This window comes from Morone saxatilis, unplaced genomic scaffold (assembly GCF_004916995.1).
Source record: "Morone saxatilis isolate NCDOM2014 unplaced genomic scaffold, NCSU_SB_2.0 Contig8, whole genome shotgun sequence".
Taxonomy (NCBI): Eukaryota; Metazoa; Chordata; class Actinopteri; family Moronidae; genus Morone; species Morone saxatilis.
Window position 1 is genome coordinate 2,227,795 of NW_023340257.1, and position 20,444 is coordinate 2,248,238.

Below are 20,444 nucleotides of genomic sequence, written 5' to 3' on the forward strand. Positions count from 1 at the left end.
TACACACTGGACCTTTAAGATATTAACATGAAGCAATCTGAACAGATGCAGATTGACCACATCAACCTATATGCCAAAACTACTGTGTAAAAATGAATGAATGAGTGGAGATAAACCACACAACATTCTGTGTAGCAGCATGGGAGGGGTTGCCATATTACGAGGCCCAATCACATTTTTAAGGACATCTGTAAAAATAGCTAGCCCCAAAGCCATAAGAAAGAAAGTGCTGAGAAGTGAGAGTGTTACAAATGTGCAAATATGCCATGAAAATGTGCTGTAATCTTTTTATGACTTTATTTAAAGGGTCAGCTCACCACTAAAGGTCTGATTGTTGTAGGAAAAATGTCCTCTGAAGGAAATAAAAGTACATTTTTTCACCCAGATTCTCAGGCAAGACAAAGGCTGCCAGTAGACGACCTTCAAAACCTGCATGTTAGAGCAGGAAAGACTAAAGAAGATGGCTAACAACCAGTACAGCCTGAAACTCAATGGGAAGTCCATTCTGGCTGTACTTTGCACTAAAGGTGCCATGGATCTGATCTGAGAGAAATGTGTTTTTGACTTAAGTCTACTCTGCCTTGCTAGGCAGCTTCCTAGTCTTGAGATCACAAAATAACATGAGAATCCATCGTGCCAGATTTGTGCTTGTGTCCTTGAGGAATCCTTTGAAGAACTACTGGCAGCTATGACATGAACTACGGGCGTGTTTTAATGCTACTGGAAAAAAACAATGGCGGCTGCTAAAGAGGTAAGCAGAGATACTCCTCTCCAAACTGGCTCCATTATTGACTACGCTATAGGGTTTGTTGATCTGGATGGTCGGAGGTCACCTATGATGGATGGTGATAGATGGTTCCTCCAATCAATCCAATCAATCAGTATTTATTTTGCCCTTTTCCAAACTGTTTCCAACAACAGATTCCAAGATGGTTCTGTGTAACACATCATCTGGCATATTCAGGTTAAGTCTGACTGTCATCAGGTATTTCTTCTAAATTAATTTATGCATCTCAGGTTGGGGTAAGTGTTCTGTTTTGGATCAGGGCCAGACCTCTACTCCTCACATCTGTCTTTTGTGCATTGTTTGCCATTCATCAGCCTAGTTACCATGCGGGAACTGTTCTTTGGCTCTGAATGTGCACTTAGGAAGCAAGAGGAAACTGCTAGCCTAGCTGTGTTCTTTACATGTTGTGTATTCAACATGAGGAAATAGAAAACAAGAAGGCAGTTCAAGGAAGCTTACAAATTTACAACCAATAAACCGAGAGCTTGCACAGTATCCAGCCTGGATTTTCTTGGTGGCTAGCTTTCCCGCTAACAAGATACAGTGCTAAATACTAAGTACTGTAGTTCTGGAAGGAAGGAGGTGGTTTGATTTTATAGAGGGTGGGTAACAAGTTCATTTGTATTGACATTGTAATTGTCACATTGTGATTAAATTGGTCATCATGCTTCGCTTCATCACCTTATTGTTATCTGACTTTCAGATGTGTGGGATTTAGTGGTATCTAGCAGAGACAGTGTTTGATTTGTCCATTCTGGGCTACTGTAGAAACATGGCAACAAAACAGCTTATTCTAAGGTAACAAAATCACAACAATTCTTATTTTTAGGTGATTATACACTATTTATAGTTATCCATAGGCATTTAAACATGCCTATGAATAGTTTGCCATTTTGAAAAAAAAAAAAATCCCAAAATGTTGGACCATTCCTTTAAACTTTTGCAGTGCAATTAGGGTATCTGTGACTCTGACTGTAGGTAACATGTTAACATGAAAATTAATATATGTAAAAAATGCGGACTGTGACAGTCCTGTCTGTCACATTAATCATAATAAATTATGGTGCTTCCACTGATTACGTTATAGATGTAACAGCACCTTTGACCCTGAGCTACTTGTGGAGTAATCATGCAAGCTACTGACCCATGCACGGGCAATGTGCTGTTTCAGCACCAGGGAAAGCACACACTGTTTGTTTTTAGCCATTTTCATTTTGGAATACTTGGATATGAATTAAATTATAGCAGAACATTATCTTACTTAGCTTACTTAATTATCCAGCCCTCTGAGCTTGATGGTTCTGTCTGTTCATTGCAGTTTTAACTAATTATCATTCAAACTTGCCCATTTGTTTCCCAATAAGTAGCTTTGAAGTTGTTAGAATAATTTTATTCTACTCTGTCAGACAGTATATTCATTCAGTATCAGCTTGTTCCAGCTTTATTGAAGATGAGTTTTTACATTGAGTGAAGTATTCAAACATTTTTTATGGCTCAACTGTTCGGATACACAGTTATACAGGCTAAAATCAGAGAAACTGGAATCCCCACTAGATTAAAGTTCTGTGGCTTTGAACAAGGTTTGGCTGCACAGCAAAGGTTTGTAATTACTGACCTAACAGCATGTTAACTGATTTTAATGGGTCAATATCTATGTAACCTGCAACTGTTGTTACCACTTCTACAAATGTTCAACACTTAAAATTGAGCTATTAAGTTAGAGAGCTTTTTGCCTCCTGACCTCCCTATCTGGCTGTGTTTTCTCTGGCTGCTCTTTTTATGTACTTGAGGGAACATTGTTAATGGATCCTGTTATTTACTGTTTGGCATGTTACAGGCTATTACTTTTATACTGCAATCAACTTCACCTTTGGAAGTAAAAGAGTAATAAAAGGCTAAATGTCAAGTATTACTGCGGAGAAACAACAATAATGCTTACTTCTTGTACCATAGTTTATATAAGTGTACTAACTTTCTTCTTGTACCATAGTGTAATTAGAAGGGTAAGACAGTTTTGAGTGAGTTTATCTGGCCTTATAAGTGGCTGATCTATTAGTCTGATTTCATACAAATATAACCATGCTATACATCCACCTCCTATAGGTTATAAAGTAGATAGTCATTTTTAGATCTTCCTCTTGGCCACTAACCTCCATTTGTTGCTTTCTGCATCATGTGGTTTATAAAGCAAAGCCCTGCTATTTACAAATGACAGATTGGTCTACTTTGAAAATTGAAACAAGGACTTCAATAGCCAACCTGCAACTGAATAGAAAGCATTCATTCTTTGTAAAACTCAAAACACCTCTGGCTAATTTACAAAAAAGTGAAGGTACACTTGGCTGAAAATATTTGATTTCTTTCAATGTCTTGGGAACTTTAGAGTTACTACTAAGACACGCATAAAGTACATGTAATGCTAGTTCGAAAGTAAATACATGAGCAGCAACTGTTTAGCTGTTGTTGGACAATCTGACTCTAAGTCAGTAAGACTTTAATTAGCAAACTACTGCTTCTTTCTGCTCTCCCTTCGGATCTTAAATACCAGTTTTCAATGACAAACAACAAGGTGAAGCATAGAAGCTAACATGCTAAAGATGTAAAACTATAAAAAAAAAACATCACTTGTGACTAAGGCAGATAATTAGCCATGACCAACATGTTTCTTGATAACACGCCGGCCTCACCATCAACCCAGCGAGCTCTGAGGCGCACCCTTTGGATCCCTAATTATTTCCTTTAACCCGCTCAGCCCTCTTTCACCTCTGGCTGGAGCCTATTTGATGTCTGGCTTTCTAGGCAAGCACCCTGACACAAATATCCAAACGCCTCCACCCCCACCCCAACCAGATTCATCGCGGCTTAGTGGGTCCTTTCAAAGTATCAGCCCCCTGTTTAACAAACTCAGCTTCCTCAGATTTGCTCGTCCTGAATGGTGTTACAATTGTTTTTTTATTTTTTAAAAGATCTCGTGTTGATGTTTACCCACAGGTTGCATGAAATAGATCTCTAACTTGCGAGGGTTACTTATTTGAACACATTTAGTGGTGTGACAGAGAGACAGTGACTCCTGCTGCTCTCTTGGAGAGGTGGTATGACATCAGTGCACACACACACACACACTGTACAAAGGAAGAGGATATGGTATTGCAAAGAAATGGTATGCAATGACACAATGAGGCTTGGAAGTAGGAGGATCTCCTCTTGGAGTACCTATACCCTCTACTGGCTGAAATATGTTATATCAGACAGGGAGGAATTTCAATCTCTTAGGTGAAGCGTCTGTGTCTTCCGATGTAGAAAATATCACAGTATCTGTCTACGAAGCATTATCTGAATTACATAAAACAGAACCTGGTAGCGTAAAGGCTACTGCCAAATATGCCTTGCAATAAAATGCTTTGGTAAATGCATTCATGTAATACTATAGTTGCAACATGCATGCTTGCAGATCATGGCCCACTGACTGTTAAAGCGTTGGTTTGTCTACATCTATCTACAATCTTTTTTTTAGGTTTTATTTCTTCAGTTGTCCCACTTAGCAGTATCTGTCATTGCAGATATTTGTAGTTTATTTGCTTTGAAATTTGTGACACCAACCCAATAAAACTAAGAAATTGGAAGAATTGATTTTTTTTCATAATGGCATTTGTGGTACCAAATGATGGAAGTTTACGAAACCCTTTCCTCATTTGTGGGAATCTAAATGTCCTCTTATGTGTTTTAAAAAAATAACTGAATCTCTCTCTCACATATTTTCCCATGCTGGGTATACCAAAATACTGTTACTGTTTTTTTTGCCTAATTTGAATAGGTTTTTTTTTTCTTTTTTTTTTTCTCATGAACTTTTTGATTGTAACTTAAGCAAAATAAATCCTGAGTGGTCTTATTTCACCAACATGTTATAAAAAGTAATTATCAAAGTAATGAAAATCTGTGTGACTTCATTTTCAAACTCGCTGTATTTTGAGAAGGGAAAAAAATCGACTGAACAGAGGCTGCTTTGCCAGAAAGGACACCTTAAGAAGAGCAACTTAGACAGAAATCCAGCCAGGTCAAGTAAAGGTAGGATTCACAGGGCAGAGTGGTCACATATATCCCCCTAAGATGTTTGTCCTCTATTAAGTCTGTAATCACAATGCTCTGAGCTGGCCGTTTAGACCTTCATCTTTAGCTGCCGACCTGGTCCGGATCAAGTATTTAGTTTGATAAGTACGGTTTACCGGGGGATCACGCGCTGCAGACGGGCAGGTTAGCCAAAGGAGGAACTATCCCCATGAAGGTGATTAAGTACCTAAAGAAAGGCTGGGTGAGAGGCGTAAGACAACTAAGTTCGTCATTTTGCACGCTCTGTGCAGGTAGAGCTCATTATGGGATCAAACAAAACAAGATCAAGATTGGTCCAACCTGTTTCCTCTGCTCTCGCAGTGCAAAAGCATAACAATGTTACTTACAGTATAGTCAAATAAAACAGAATTTATGTCTTCTGTTTCTTTTTAATTTTATTCTAAATTAGGATTTTCCATCTGTAGTTAACGCCTGAACGGGCAGTCCAAGGACCGTATATAATGGACAGGAAGACTGTGAGCAGGCATTTTGATGAAATAACAATAAGTTCAAATGATGCTCACATCTGTCATCTCAACCTTCCAATGGCATATCGAAGCACATTTTAAATTGTTAAACAAGCAAGAGCGGCCCAGAGCATGGTATGTCGAGTCCCGTCTGAGTCCTTAGCACGTCAACGCAAGGATTGAAATATTTAGCATCAGTGATGTCAGGGAAACGTTGACAACAGCCTTGTTATCCAGTTCAGATGAAGGGCAGATTGTGGATGACTCATTATCATGTCATGGCAATGGAAGCCAACAGGATAATTACATGGTCAGGCACTGGCACTCTTCAAACCACTCACAAAGTCAAAGCATCAAGGGGAAAACTTCAATGGCAGTGCTGCTATGCCTAATTCATTTATTGTGTCTTCTACATACAATAAGAAAACAAAATCAAATATCCAGATCTGGATATTTGATTTTGGTTAGGCTATTTAGGCCTACGCAAAATCAAACGCAACCCTCCCCATTTATCCGTGCTTGGGACTGGCTTGTGCATCCCTGTGGCTGTGGAGCTAACTGGGGTTCTTGGCTGGGGTGTCTTGACCAAGGACACTTTGACATAGGGACGGGAGTAGCTGGGGATCGAACAACCAACCTTGCGATCCTGCTGAGCCATCTAGAATATTCTAGAAATAAACCTCACTATACAGGTAATTGTTAACTTGAGGGAGAATACTATGCTAAGATCACCAACAGCATTTTGGAGATGTGATGAGAAGTGCAAAATTCTGGATGTATAATATACTGTACCATTCAGTAAAATGTAAATCATTAATTGGCTTTGACTGTTACATTTACATTACATTTTTCCTAGTGAAGCCATCACAGTGATTTCAAGCAACTCTATGGCTATATAGTTATGAAAGAAAAAAGGGAACTTGCCAATAGTGCTGGTCATAAAAAGGTAGTGTAAAGATTAACTTGCCATTTCAAAATAGCTTCTATCTTTGTTTCATTGACACTCAAATAGTCACTTTTCCATGCTTGAATCTGAAATCAGATCTCAAAGAGCGCATCAATTATACAGAGTACCAAGGTACCAATATAACTCAGAGCAAAGCCATATTATTGAGGCATATAAATGATAATATATATAATATAATAACTAATAATGTATAGTATACAAGCTCAACTCATCATACACATCAACCAAGCCTCACACGAACCATAAATAATATATCATAAAAACGAGAACTAACGGCAAAGCTCAAACTGACAACAATAATAAAACCCAAAAAACCGACGAGAACAGACAAAAACAAAAAGAAACATATAAAAAAACACACAAACCTACAACTATGAGCTGAGGTGAACCTACCCACAAATAAATAAAATATTTATCTTGTTCTATTTTATTTGTAATATTTATTCTTAAACGGTTAGGGTTTTCTCAAATATTTAGTAAATTATACCAAAAACTGTAAAAAATGATCTTGGAAAAATAGATAATGTAATGTTATGTATGATTGTATGCTACTGGCTACTTGAATTTCCCTAGGGATAAATAATCTATCTATCTATGTCATTAACGTTTACATTACAGTTAATGTTACATCTTGACATGCTCGTTCTTAAGTTCTTAATGAATACAACAAAACCTCTGCTCTCAGGCATAGCAACTGAGGTGTAAAAACAGTCCTTGCCCTTGCAATGCAATCTCAGTAAATCTGGATACCAGGTGTCCTTACAACAGGTGTTGGATTACTAGCTGGTCTTTCCAGGAACCACAACCACACAACCCTGTGTCCTGCAAAGTGAGCACACAGTAAGAGGACTAAGCACAGGTAAGAAAGGTAAACTTGGGGATTTAGGTCCTCAGCTCTGACTCCAAAGAGTCTTAGCAGGTGATTTGTGGCTTATCCCCTAGGGGGCTTAGGCTGTGACGATCTGACAAAGCTTGACCATCAAATCAGGTGTCTACTTAACGCAGTGCAGCCAGGTTGATCGGGGAGATGGCTGAAGAATGGGTCACATATCCTGTTAGTGTAGCTGTTTGAAAGGGTATTTAAAGGGTGATCCCATTATGTTGGATTGTAAACTGCATAATGTGTTCCAAAACAGGTCCAGGAAGGATTCTGACAGCTATTGGCGGGGAACATTTACAGAACATATGCCTACACGTACAAGCTTGTTTTCGCCATGTAGATGGGAGTAACCTGTACTTGTAGTGGTCGGAGACAACGATTAACAGATGCCACGGAAGCCGGCTGCAGACAGGGACTTTCAAAATGTCTGAATTTCTGTACTGCTCACAGTTTAAGACAATTTTAGTTACAGACTGTTGTCATGTCAAAGTAAGGGCGCCAAAACACCCTAAGTGATCTCAGATGATTTTTGAACCACAACTGCAGCGAATTATCGCGACATCTAACAAAAGAATGCGATAAGTTGCTGTTTGACTTATACTTCCAGCTTTACAGTAATGGAGCCTGATGAGTGATATGGTTTGGACTGTCCGCTGCCTCAATCCTCCCCCAGTTTACTTTCAGTGGATACTACTCATCTCCGGCCTCAAGCCCAAATTATACTCTCTGCGTCCAAGTATTCATAGAGGTTACAAAATGTTGCTGTTGCTAAACAAAATAGTTTGCATCTGTCTGTTAGCAATTCTACACTGCTGATTAACAGGATTATTTTAATGTTGCATGATTGCCAGAAAAGTAATGAAGAAAGAATGCAGGGTCATAAGGGAAAAACTGAAACCAGTTTCAGTGTGTCTCCAGTGTAATAGCCTTTTTAGAGCATGACTAGCCTTACTTGTGTGAACCGGCCGTCTGTCCTTTATCATCTCAAGTGTTTGTTTAGAGTCTTGTCATGTAGCCCTTGGCTTCTATCATGAGGTAGTGAAGGCAAAACAAGCTGAGTGATTATCATCACCAGGGCCAGGAAGGGTGGGCAAAGGCAGTGGAACTTATCACATCCATCTTCCAGTCCCTTTTCGTTGTGACCTAAACTCATTTTCACCTCCTCTTCTCGTGGCCCCAGAGCCTCATGTCTGATGTGAGAGGATGACACCTCCCCTTCCGTTGCCTTCTTCGTACAGGCCCCACTCTCCGTCAAATGAAATCTAAACAAGCACAATTACAGTTAATGGGCTGGATAGGATCTCTGTCCTCTTTCTGCCTTGGAAAAACATCCGTCCACCCCACAAACACACCTTCTCCTGAGGTTTCTGCATAGCGGAAACAAGGACGTATCAGATTTTAACTGCTTCAACTGCTTCAACTTTTTCCTGACACCATACGTCTCAATCATCCAAAAGAGTTGGATGAAAGGGTGTGTTATGTGAAGAAGCCATAGAGTGTAGGAACTGCTGTCTCTCTGATGCCTTAGATAGCACAAGCATGGAGCCAAGGTTTGCTATCACTGGCACTCATCTCACACAAACACACACAGCCCAAACAATGACTAGCAACATTTCTGATAGCACAAACAACTTCCTGATATAATTACACAATCAGGAAATTAACAAGACAGTGTGTCTGCTGCAGCAGGAGCATGTGCACTGCTCTTCATGTGACAGACAGAGAGGAAGACAGAGAGGATGGGTGGGGAGGGGAGAAGGGGGGATTAAACACCACTTTGAGTGCGAGTTCCCTGAGGTGCAGGCCCCTCGGTGCATCTACACAGATAACTGTCTGGCTGGGTCGGAAGATGACAACGGGGATGGCCAGAGGTGGTGGAAGAAATATTGAGATCCATTACTAAAGTTAAAATAGCAAAAGGGCAATGTAAATAAGTTTCAACCCTCTGCTTTGCTATCACAACAACAGACCCTGTTGTCTGTTGTTGTGATAGCAAAGCAGCAACAACCGGTTTTGTTTGACTGTCTAAAAAATACAAACTGCAAAGCTCCTTGATTCTTTTGATTGATAAACATTTGTATTTTAGTATCAAAATGTGCGATAGCCTGCAAATGGCAATGAAAGTTGGTCTGCCCAGTACCTTAATCCAGATCAGGATATTCTCAAACTACTTGCTACAGTGTTGTGATGTTTCCTAATGATTTTGGTGACTACATGTCTTTTTCTTTAGCTTCACTATGATCCAAAAATTTAAAAGATGTCTTTTTCTGTGGCTCAGGGGCAGAGCGGGTCGTCCACTAATCAGAAGGTTGTTCGTTTGATCCCCGGCTCCTCCCGCTATATGTCGAAGTATCCTTGAGAAAGATACTGAACCCTGAATTGCTCCCGATGCTGTGCATCGGTGTGTGAATGTGTATGAATGAGTTAGTTTCTGTTTGATGGACTTTGCCATCACTGAGTGAATGTTGCATGTAGTTAAAAGTGCCTGAGTGGTTGGAAAGAATAGAAAGGTGCTATACAACATCTAGTGGTGAAGTGGCAGATTGCAAGCATCTAAATACTGCTCACCTCCCAAGCATGTAGGAGAAACTACAGTGGCTGCGGAACCCCCAAGACACAAAAGGCCCCATCTGGAGCCAGTTAGGTCTGTCCGTTCTGGGCTAATGTAGAAACATGGCGGACTCCAACACAAACACAAACTCAAACTCTTTTTTAGTTTTAGTCAAGTTTAATTTTCTGCTCATATTTTGCACTCCATGTCCCACTTGAACAATGCATAGTGTATATACTTTCATTTATAGTTTTATATCTTCTAATAATAATAATAATATTAGTAGGAGGTATTTAATTATTGTGGATTATTCCTTTGTCTCTGTTGGTGCGAACTGACGTGTCCCTATGGGCTTGTGCTGTGTCAAAGCCCTGAATGATCGCTTGAAGGGGGGGGGGCAATAAAGGAATATCTTAGCTTATCTTATCAAACATAATGATTCGCTTTTCTGCCAATGCTGATAGAGGCATCAGATCACAAAACACTTATCATCTTATTTGGAGGTCTTATTGATTGTGACCTACAGTATGTCACACATGGACCCGAGCCAAAAGAGGCTGAAGTGCAAAACCAGAGATGCAGATGCTATCAGCAGACTGAAAATTATCAGATTCCACTGTAATCAACAAGTGTCTTGTTTAAGTATTTAATAACCTTTGTTACATTTACCTGTAGTAAGTATTGACTGGGTGGAGGAAGAAGTATTAAGACAGTGATCCATGACAGTCTATTTGACAGTCAGTGAATACAAAGGCCTGACTGCTAATTAATGAGTTCTCTCAGATTGCCTCTCCTTCCAAAGCTTATTTTTCCATTAGCACTCAGTGCCGCTGAAAGGCCAAAACTGGATGGGGCTTTAGCTGAGAGACAGCTGTCAAGCAGACTAAGAGAGCAAACATTACACTTTTATCCATACCTATGAGCAAACATACACACAGACAGGCAAGTAAACACATGTGTGTGCAAACACAACTCAAAAGGTGAGAGGCAGAGCTCAGCCTGACACCCACGGGCCTCGCTGACTGAGAATTTTTTTAAGGTTTAAGCTCCACTCTCTCGTTTGCTCTGCAGCTTATTCTTGTCGCTTCTGCATGCGTTTGTCTCGCTGCTGTTTGTGTCAGAGTGTGTGCTTACTAGGTGAGAGTGCGCGGTGATGTTTTTGTTCAAATGACATGAGTGTTTGTTTTGGGGAATCCCTGTGTTTGGTTTGTTCGCTTTTGGAGTTGACACCCATAGTGACATTACTTATCAATTTTTTAATCAGTTAACACAGGCAGTAAGTTCATCAAAACAAAAATCTTGTTGTTTTGGGAGAGTTTGTACCTGATAAGAACATTTTGTTTTTTATGAGTATACAAAAAAGCTATTCAGTTAGGTGTACTAATGGCTTTCTAATGGAACCTGACTTTGATAAGAAGCTACACATCAATAGTAAGAACAACAAAGAATGAACAGAGCTGCAGAATATTGCCCCGGACTCCACTCATGTCTCAGTATGCTTCAAATGAACTGGACAACTTGATGTCGTACAACCATGTCTAAAGGCAAAAGTGTTTTCCCAAATGGCCGCTCTTGCGTGGCTATGAAGTCTCGACCCAATGAATCGTACAAATTGGGATACTGGTGCAGACTTACACACTCCGACAGTATCCTCAAAGGGATTAAGGGTGTTCAGTGTGAAGACTGAAAAAAGGGAACTTGGGAGAGAAGCCTGCTTTACTTTAACATCAACACACACCTGGCCAGCAACAACAACACACACCTTGCCAGCTGCCCATAGAATGGGCATAATTGTCAGATCAGTTGTTTCATGAAGTTACAAAAATTGTCAAACGCAGCCTTCTCCAGTTCCATGGATTCAGAAATGGATGCTGTTAGATGATCCAACTTACTTTGTTTGAAGCATCTTGAACGTTGTGTCATTTGATGCATGGCATGGTCATGGTATCATAGCTTGGATATACTAATTCAGGAAGTACAGTGACAGTTGTTGCTTTTTTAAAGTGTGGATATGTGTTGATGCTAAGAAACAGGACAGTCATTAAGACGCCATTGGTGGGTTAATCTGTGTCAGATGTTCTTTAACAGAGAGCCATCTGGGAAGTCATCATTGGAAACTGTTTGGAAAAGGGCAGGCACTTCCAAAAAAATACTTGGGCAGATGATTAGGCTACAAACGTGTAGATTGAAGCTTGGTAATGGAATTCAGGCAACATTTGGAATTCTTGCCTGATGTGATTTTGTGAGTCCAGCTGCTTCGCAAGGTTATCATGTGCTGGCTTTAAAGGGAAACTATGGTTGCAGGTGTTGCACTTTAATGTTTTGAATAATGCAGTGGTAAAACACAGGAAAACCGAGCTCTTACTTTAGTTGAAGACCCGTAAGTATATACAGTATATATTGAATAACGAAGATGTCACAAAAGCAAAATATAGCAGATGCGCTGAATATCATAGTAATTTAGTGTTGACAGTGACTGCTATCAAATATCATTTAAGGTGTCTGATTCTGTCCGATTTCACGTGTCACCACAGAGCATCCGTACATTACCAGTTATCAAGTAGTACAGCTAAATAAAGGGTGTTTTACGACAGTTTTACCCCAATTTATACCAATGATTACTGTTTAACGAAGAGTTAACACATTAAAATTCAATAGCACCAAAACTACAGCCTCCAACATGAAATTTGAATCACCTGTCTAAAACCTCAACAACCAAATAAACTGGCGACTGAATGTATATAGAAGCTGAATCCGTGCAGGGATGGCTCATTGTAGCAACAGTTCACAGTAGAAAGAGCCTAAATCAAAGAGGATAAAACAACTTAAATTACATGACATTACTGTCAAACTGTGCGTGACTGTAAATCATCAATGATCCCTTTTGTCAACGAAGCACAGAGGCACAAGGGCCAGATACTGAAAATCAAAGCTAAGCAATCACAACTTATGAATCTTAGTGAGGCATTCTGCTGATGTCATCTCTGTTGGTATTTTTCAAAATAAACTCCTCATGGCTTCTCCTCACCCAGTGGCACCGTGAGTTCAACACACTAGTCTGGCTACAATCTATCTCCATATGTTTAGGCTAAAGCAGTGCCATAAGAGTAAATGGTTTCAGAATAACCCCAGGCTCAGCTGGGGCTCTACTACATAGATCAGCTACACACACAGCAGTGACCAATCATTTCCTACTAACTGGTGTTGTTAATTGTTAATCCCAAGGGATACTAGTGTTGGTTTAGGCCTAGAAATGCTCCACTTGTGTCATTATAAATGAGGTCTCCATCCTGGGACCTTTGTCCGTCTCATTAACTTGTTTCAACATTCTTTCATGCACTTAATTTTGGTAATAGTAAATCTGTTTGGACAGGTTGGCAAAACAAAAGTGACAAGATGAACTGAACGATGGCGGTGCCTTGTTGTCTCTGGGTAAGCCACTCTCTTTAAAGAGGGATGGCAAATGAACAGAATTAGCTTAAGAAACAAATGTCTCTTTATTGCTGCTGACACAATAGACATGGTGGTAAAACCTAGCAACAAAGCCCAATGTTGAGCCCTTGGAGGCTAGAGCACCATTCACAGCTTAATCACATGAGTGTCTGCAGTCAAAGTAGGGAAACAGTGCCCCACTCTGTCCACAGTGAGTAAGACAAACGGAATGACTTCATTCTTTGCAGGGCAGCGTGTCAAGGGCAATAAGGCTTAAAGAGGAGCAGGAGGTAGGCAAAGGCAAAGACAGCATGTCTGCAACACCTTTGTGTCACAGAAAGGGATTATTAGGTTGCCCCGTGATTAGTATACACAGATGCACGCACACAGAAATACAGGCTGCCCTATTAATTGGAGACATAGCTATTACAAGCACAACAGGGGTGCGTGGGGCTTTGTCCCCCTAAAACTGGGTCATGATTAAAAACCACAAGAGAGAATAAAGGAAACTGCATACAAATTGGTTGTGGGGGGTGGGTCTTTATGTTCTCTGACACTGTCACCTGCCCCCCCTTCTTTGCACATGGCTGTGTTTGGTTGAAATTTCACACAGCTGGGATGAGACTACCTTAAACCTCCTTTTGTGTTTCTGTCAATAATCATGTTTGCACTCTCATGATCCAATGGCTTTAGCTCTGGTAAGTTATTTGCTGCTGCACCTCTACCACCTACATGACTGACTGATGTATGGCTTTTCTGGTGCACAGGGATCAACATAGCAGTTACTGACATGTTTTCTTTTCTTTGCTGCCTTTCATCTCTCCATTCGGCCTCCCAGTACAGCGTTTGAGCAAACAGTGTCTATACAAAAACAGCATAACACAAAAACAGTATGAGTCAAAATAAAAAAAAGAAATGCTTGGAAGTTCATGTTAGGATACATACTGACAACATGAGCACTTTTATATTATAATCACATTGGGGAGTCACTGCCTTTATAAGACAGTGATTAATTAAGATGTGCCACTAAACCTTTAGCACAATGGCATTTTTATTTGAAGATATCATTCAATCAAATCTGATGTTCAAGTTGTCATATGCTCAATTCAGCATAAAATACATGTTTCTTATCTACATGGAAACATATAGGCCGTTTTCAAATAACTATATTTTATAGTACATGAAAAAATAATGGAAGCACTATCATTATACTACTTTTTTGGTGTTTAAATAAATATTAAAACATTTCTTTTAAAAACAACAAGAAAGGAGAGGATGGTAAATTGTGTAAAGGCAGTAAAGGGTCAATTGATGGTTTAGGGGGAATAACAACGTATATTACTTCACGCATGTGTGGTATGTTCTCCAACTAGCTTATTTCCTCCATACAAATACAACATGTCAATATCAATTATTTTTCATCACCAATGGATGAGCACCAAAAGATTAAGGAAAAGAGGAAGATGAAAAGGAAACATTAATCGTGTCATCTTAACAATGGTTACTAATTCTAGCTGACCTGTGGTTGAACTTCTGTGAACTCTGCGTCTTTAGAAAAATCTACTCTGACCTCAACTTTATTACTTTCGCTTGTGTCTTTGATAGCAATGTGTTTGTACATCTGTTAAACCTGACGTCAGAGATTTAATAGGATGAGTTGTCATTAATGTAGATCTGACATCTTTTCCACAAATGTAGTTCATAAACCACAGCAGTAAAATGTATTTCTTTCTCTAGAATTTTTGAGAGATTGTCAAATGCCCAAACACTGTACTGCGATATATTGATGATATACGGCAGGATTTTACACCTCAGGAAAGTTACCATGGCTGCAATCATTTTCTGTTCAAACTGTAATAAAGTACACATAATACAAAATTAAGGAAAGCTACACATTGAAAATGTAACTACAGCATTGATAATAGGGCTGTGTACTGGCGAATCTGCATTTTTGTTTATCACAGTCCCTGTACCATCCAACATCATAGTCCTCAGTTTACGTTTACAAAAAAATCAATAGTGTTTTTGAAAAGCAATAAAATATTACAAAACGATCGCAATACAATATTTTTTAATATTTTCTTTCACATCTAATTGAATAGTCAGCAAAACAGGGCAGAGACAGAGTGGTGTCATCTCTCACAGGAAGGACCTGTGTCCTCTCATAAAAGTAGCAGCACAAACACAAGTGCACACACAAATGCACACTAATGCTAAACCATGCTTTCATTGCACCACATAAAATAAAAGGCTGCAGGTTTGTTGAGTACATTTAGAGAAAGTCACCTACAAAGTCAGCTAGGAGGGCAAATATAAAAAGAGATGGGCTTTTGGAATTGAAGAAACAATGAATCAGAAAAGCAACTTCAAGCGGCACCTGTTATGGAGCAGGAGGACCAGGGTGGAGGATTGGAAAGGACAAAGGCTGAGCATTATGCTGCTGTTATAAAGAGCTGGTAAGCCTGTTTGCTTTAGAGGTGTTGTCCGGTTGCCCCAGCGGCTATGTATAGCGGGGACGCCCATAGCCTTTGTTTTCTGACACGAACAGGGGGTGTTGAGAGCGAGCTGCGGACACTGATGCGTGACTGAATTCCTATTAGACTGGTAGCACTGGGATAGTCTCTAGAGAACACCTGCATCATCAGCTGTATGACTTACAGCATGGATATGTGTAATGGAGTTAAAGGGTTTCGTAGCATGGGTTATGGTACTACAATGTTTTTTGGTGAATAAGAGCATAATATTTTGCCTAAGAACTCTGTGGCAGCATTTTAGTCTTTTCAGGCTGGAAGAGCTGAAACAACATAGTCCGATCACTCCTCTAGCAATTAAATGATCATTCCAGTTTATTACAACTTGGGAAAAAGTGAAGTTAACTACTGAGATCTCAGAACACGACAACATCGCTACAAATAAGTCAGAGGGGGCAAGAAACATGCACAGAAAGACAGTCAAACAGGTTTTGCACAAATACTCAGATTAGTCAAATTGATTTGAAAGGGAAAACAAAGGCAATGGTAAAATTATTGCCCAAACTGTCGCACAACCGTTTACAGACAAGCTTCCTGGTTCAACTTTTGACTGCCCTACTGACCTGCAGTTGTGCACTCAGTTTTCGTGGGCAATGAGGGATGTTACAGGTGAGCTCACCTTTAGTTTTACTTCCAAACAACGTAGTTCAGATAATCTGAATCTGAATCTGTTTGGGTACAAACTGTCTGATCGACTGATTGCTCATGACACTCAGACTTGGAACAACACTTTTCCAAATTATCTCAGTTACTATTAAGAATACAATATTGGTCAAAATAATAAATATACAGTAAGGATCGGTGTAATAAACATGAACTATCCTGCAAAATAGGTTGGTAGGTCTTCAAGATATTTTGGGGTTAAAATGAAGATTCACATAAGAAACTGAGTGATTAAAATATTTTTTAACAAAAAGTTAATATCCTTATTGATTGGTTGTGTTGTTTTGGTCTGGGGGGGACAAAAAAGTGAAATGTCAGAAAACAGCTAAAACAATTTCCCTGAGCTTTTGGCGGACTACTTCTAAATTCTTGTTTTGTCACCAACAGTAATCCAGATTTACACATTTATAAAAGAAAAAGAAGCAGAATATCCTCACATTAGAGGAGCTTAAACCAACAAAGGTTTGGCTTTTCTGCTTGATAATTGACTTAAAATTGTAGATGGATTTTCTGCTAATCAACTATTTATTTAATCAATTAATTGTTGAAACTCGAATTAGATATATATTTATGTATGTGTTTAATTCAAAACACAATACATACAGATAAATTAAGAGGTAACATTAGTTTCAGCTAATCTCTTTATTTCTCTCACCATTATCACCAAGTACGGATGTACTCTAGCAAGAAATCCACAAACATGAACCACTGAAATGGATCAGTTCAATCTAAATCTGTATTGACAGTACTAGGTTGAGCGTGAGCAGCACGGCATCCAAATGTGAGATAGAAAACATCTACAGGGAAAGAGCTCAACAGTAAGTTTTATCGATGACTATCTGTACACACCTCTGTGTCAACCTGCCAGGCCGTCAACAATAAAACAGGATTAATATTAAACTTCAAACGCAGGGGTAGGTGCATTCGTGTGCACACTTAGGACATGTATTCAACACTTATTAACCCCTTTTTGAAGTCTGAGCTTGTGCATTCAGCCGGTGCTCCATTATAAATCGGAAAAGCTGCTGAATGCCCAACGCAGCGCACAGAGAAAGTGGAATCAACCTGTTCAAACAGAGATGGGTTGAGAAGTGTTATTCCCACGGCGAGGTGTGCCAGCGAGCTTTGAAAGTGTGATGAGTCAGGGCAAGCTCTCGGGTATGTTGCCACAGAATTAAACACTGAGTGTGTCCTGTTTGATTTTAAGAGCTCCTGTTCTTAAATGGTCTTGTCTGTCAGCACTTAGAGATTCCACTAAGAGTCCAGAACAAAGAACTTTCCCGTCATTACTCTGTTGGGATTTTCCTCAGTGCTTCGAATGATTGTGTGTGGTGAGAATAGGTGTGAGATAATTGGAACGGGTAGGATATAATATGTTGTAAGAAATTGTCATAGAGGGCCAGTGCTCTGTCCAGTCCCACATCTGTCAGGGGTGTCGATTTGCATGAATAACCCACAAGGTACCTTTTGCAGGGGTTCTGCATTCCTTAGCAAACTCTCGAAGCTCCGGCGTGTTTTGACGCACAATGTCCCAACACTTACAATATTTACACACTCCTGGACCACCAACAGCTTCGTGCATTTACTCCTCCCGTTTCTCAACACATTACCTCACATATCTGCAAGTCCTAAACTCCAACTTAGCTTTCTGACAGCTTTTAATACCTCACCTTTCACCCACACTTTGTCAAAAGAGAAGCAATCCATCATTTTGGGGAGAGAAAAGTGAAGCATTTAGCGGGAGATGAGTGAGAAGTAACATGTTTGATCTGCTGAAATATTTGCAGAAGGATTCCCAAATGTAGGAGTGCTTAAGCGTATTTGAGGGAGTTTCCCCACATCTGCCAAGTGTGAGGAGCAACAGACTGCAAGAACTCCACCCTGGGATCATAACTGTACTCATAACATTGATATTATTCAGCTTCATTAAAATCTAAAGAAACCCTACTGCCAGACAGAATGTTGATATTGGATGATTCTGCAATAATCTGCATTATTTTCAGTGACCATGTTTTATAATGTTCAGTTTTGTGTCTTTGCTTTCTTTATACAGTATCTTTACTTGGCAAGTATGGTATTAGGAGGTCAGATTATGGTTATAGCAATTGACCATGATGGGAATTGTCTGGTCTGGTCAGAAGTCTTGTTTAAATAAAACAAACTGCATTAAAATCAGATGTGCTACATGCCTATCCAACTTTCACAGCCTTAAAGCTGCAGTAGGTATGTTTTATAAAAATTGAAATAATGGAAATGTGTCCTGACGCTGAGACATGAGACAGATAATCTGTGAAAAAATCTGTTTCTTTTGGCTGGTTCTAGCTTTCCTAATGGTATTTGCAATAATCCACTGGGCCTGGATGAAAACAACCAATCAGAGTCCAGAAATATACAAAGATGCTTTGGGTTGGAGGCTTGAAGATAGTTGATTGTTAAATCTCATTCCAAGAGTCCCGACGCGTCTGTATTTGATGCCCTGAGAATGAGAAAAATTGATTGATTGGTTGTTGTCATTCAGACCCGGTGGATACTTGTAAATTCCATTAGGAGCACTAGGAGGAGCCTGTCTCACAGATTATCTGTCTCATGTACTACTGTCAGGCACTGTACTTTCTGCATTGACACAGAATATTGGCATTGGACAAATTTCTTGCATTACAGAATCATTCAATATGAACAGAATTCCTAGGATAAAACTCTTCATCATGACAAACACTTCCTTCAGCAACTTGCATTCACACCTTATCTCAGAATGTTCACTACTCTTTGCCATACAATTTCGTTCCAGGAAACAAATTTAGTTTGTGGACACTGAGGTTGTTCTATTTCTGTTCTCTCTCTGTGTTGTTTTAACGCTGTTTTCAGTTGGAATCCCTGCTAAGTCTGGGATGAAAGCTTTAGTGTACTATCTACCTGTTAGGACTGTTGCCATCTCGACAGCTGAACTAGATCTTCAGGCACCTGGTAATTTACCATCTAATGGCAAGTACAAGAAGCCTGTGAAGTGTTTTCAATGATCTTCACCTTCTTTGTCCTCAACATAAGACAGGTCTGCGACTCCAAAAGACTACAGAAAGCCTGTGTGCTAATAATTCAGTACATCCCAGGAAGAGACAGTTCACTCTCTTTTTTGCGGCATACCAAGCTAATGGAGTGCCGCTTAAACTAGAGAGGTCACCTCCCTGGACCAAACCCTCGACTCAAACTCAAGCGCTGTTCCTAAATGAGAAGCAAATGTTTCCCAGGACAGATTTATGACACACCATCATTTAAGGTAATGCAAACTATGCAGCTCAGTGAAACATATGGTGACTAAAAGCAGGTAGGCAATGAAAATAAGTTTGATGAAATGGCCTACTAATCAAGCTGTCAGGTTGTAGAACGATCCATGATGGATGATTTCATTGTGAGGATCTCATGGTCTGTTAGACAATGTATGATTTTTGTTTTAGAAGTCACATTAACAAGCAAGATTGATTGTCTGGTTGACACACAATATGCACTTACATCTTCAGACCAAATGGTCTGATCATCAATATCCCAATGCAAGGAATCTAACAGATCATCTTAATTTTTATGTTCTGTCCTTTGTAGCCCACTCATACTGTGGTCACAGGCAGTGGCTGTGGCTACTGTCAGAGTTTGGTTCTGCTGTTTTTCTTGCAGGGACAGTTTCCTTTTTGAGAAAGCTACAAATGAAATTGCATTGGACAGCTAGCAGTTGTTTTTGCCAAAAGGAGACTGTCCTTGCAAGAAAAACAGCAGAACCAAGCTCCAACAGTAACCACAGCCACTGCCTGTGACCACAGTGTGAGTGGGCGCCCAGTGCTGTGGCAGGCTGTACCTAGTAAGCGAATCAACAAAGTCATTAGCATAAATCATCTGGTAACCATAAATGTCTACACCAACTTTCATGGCAATCCATGTAATATTTCACTAGGTCAAAAATGTCAGCCAAAAAAGTCTTTGGGATCACCAAAGTAAGAATGATTCATCAGGGGTGCCCAGTTAGCTCAGTTGGTAGAGCTGGCGTCCCATGTACAAAGGCTGAGTCCTTGC

At 39.8% G+C, this 20,444-nt stretch overlaps 1 protein-coding gene across 1 annotated transcript in view; it reads right to left on the reverse strand.

The window, feature by feature from the left end:
- The window catches only part of brip1 (BRCA1 interacting protein C-terminal helicase 1), an 84,641-nt gene that overhangs the window by 2,533 nt on the left and 61,664 nt on the right, over window positions 1–20,444 (reverse strand). The window lies entirely within an intron of this gene.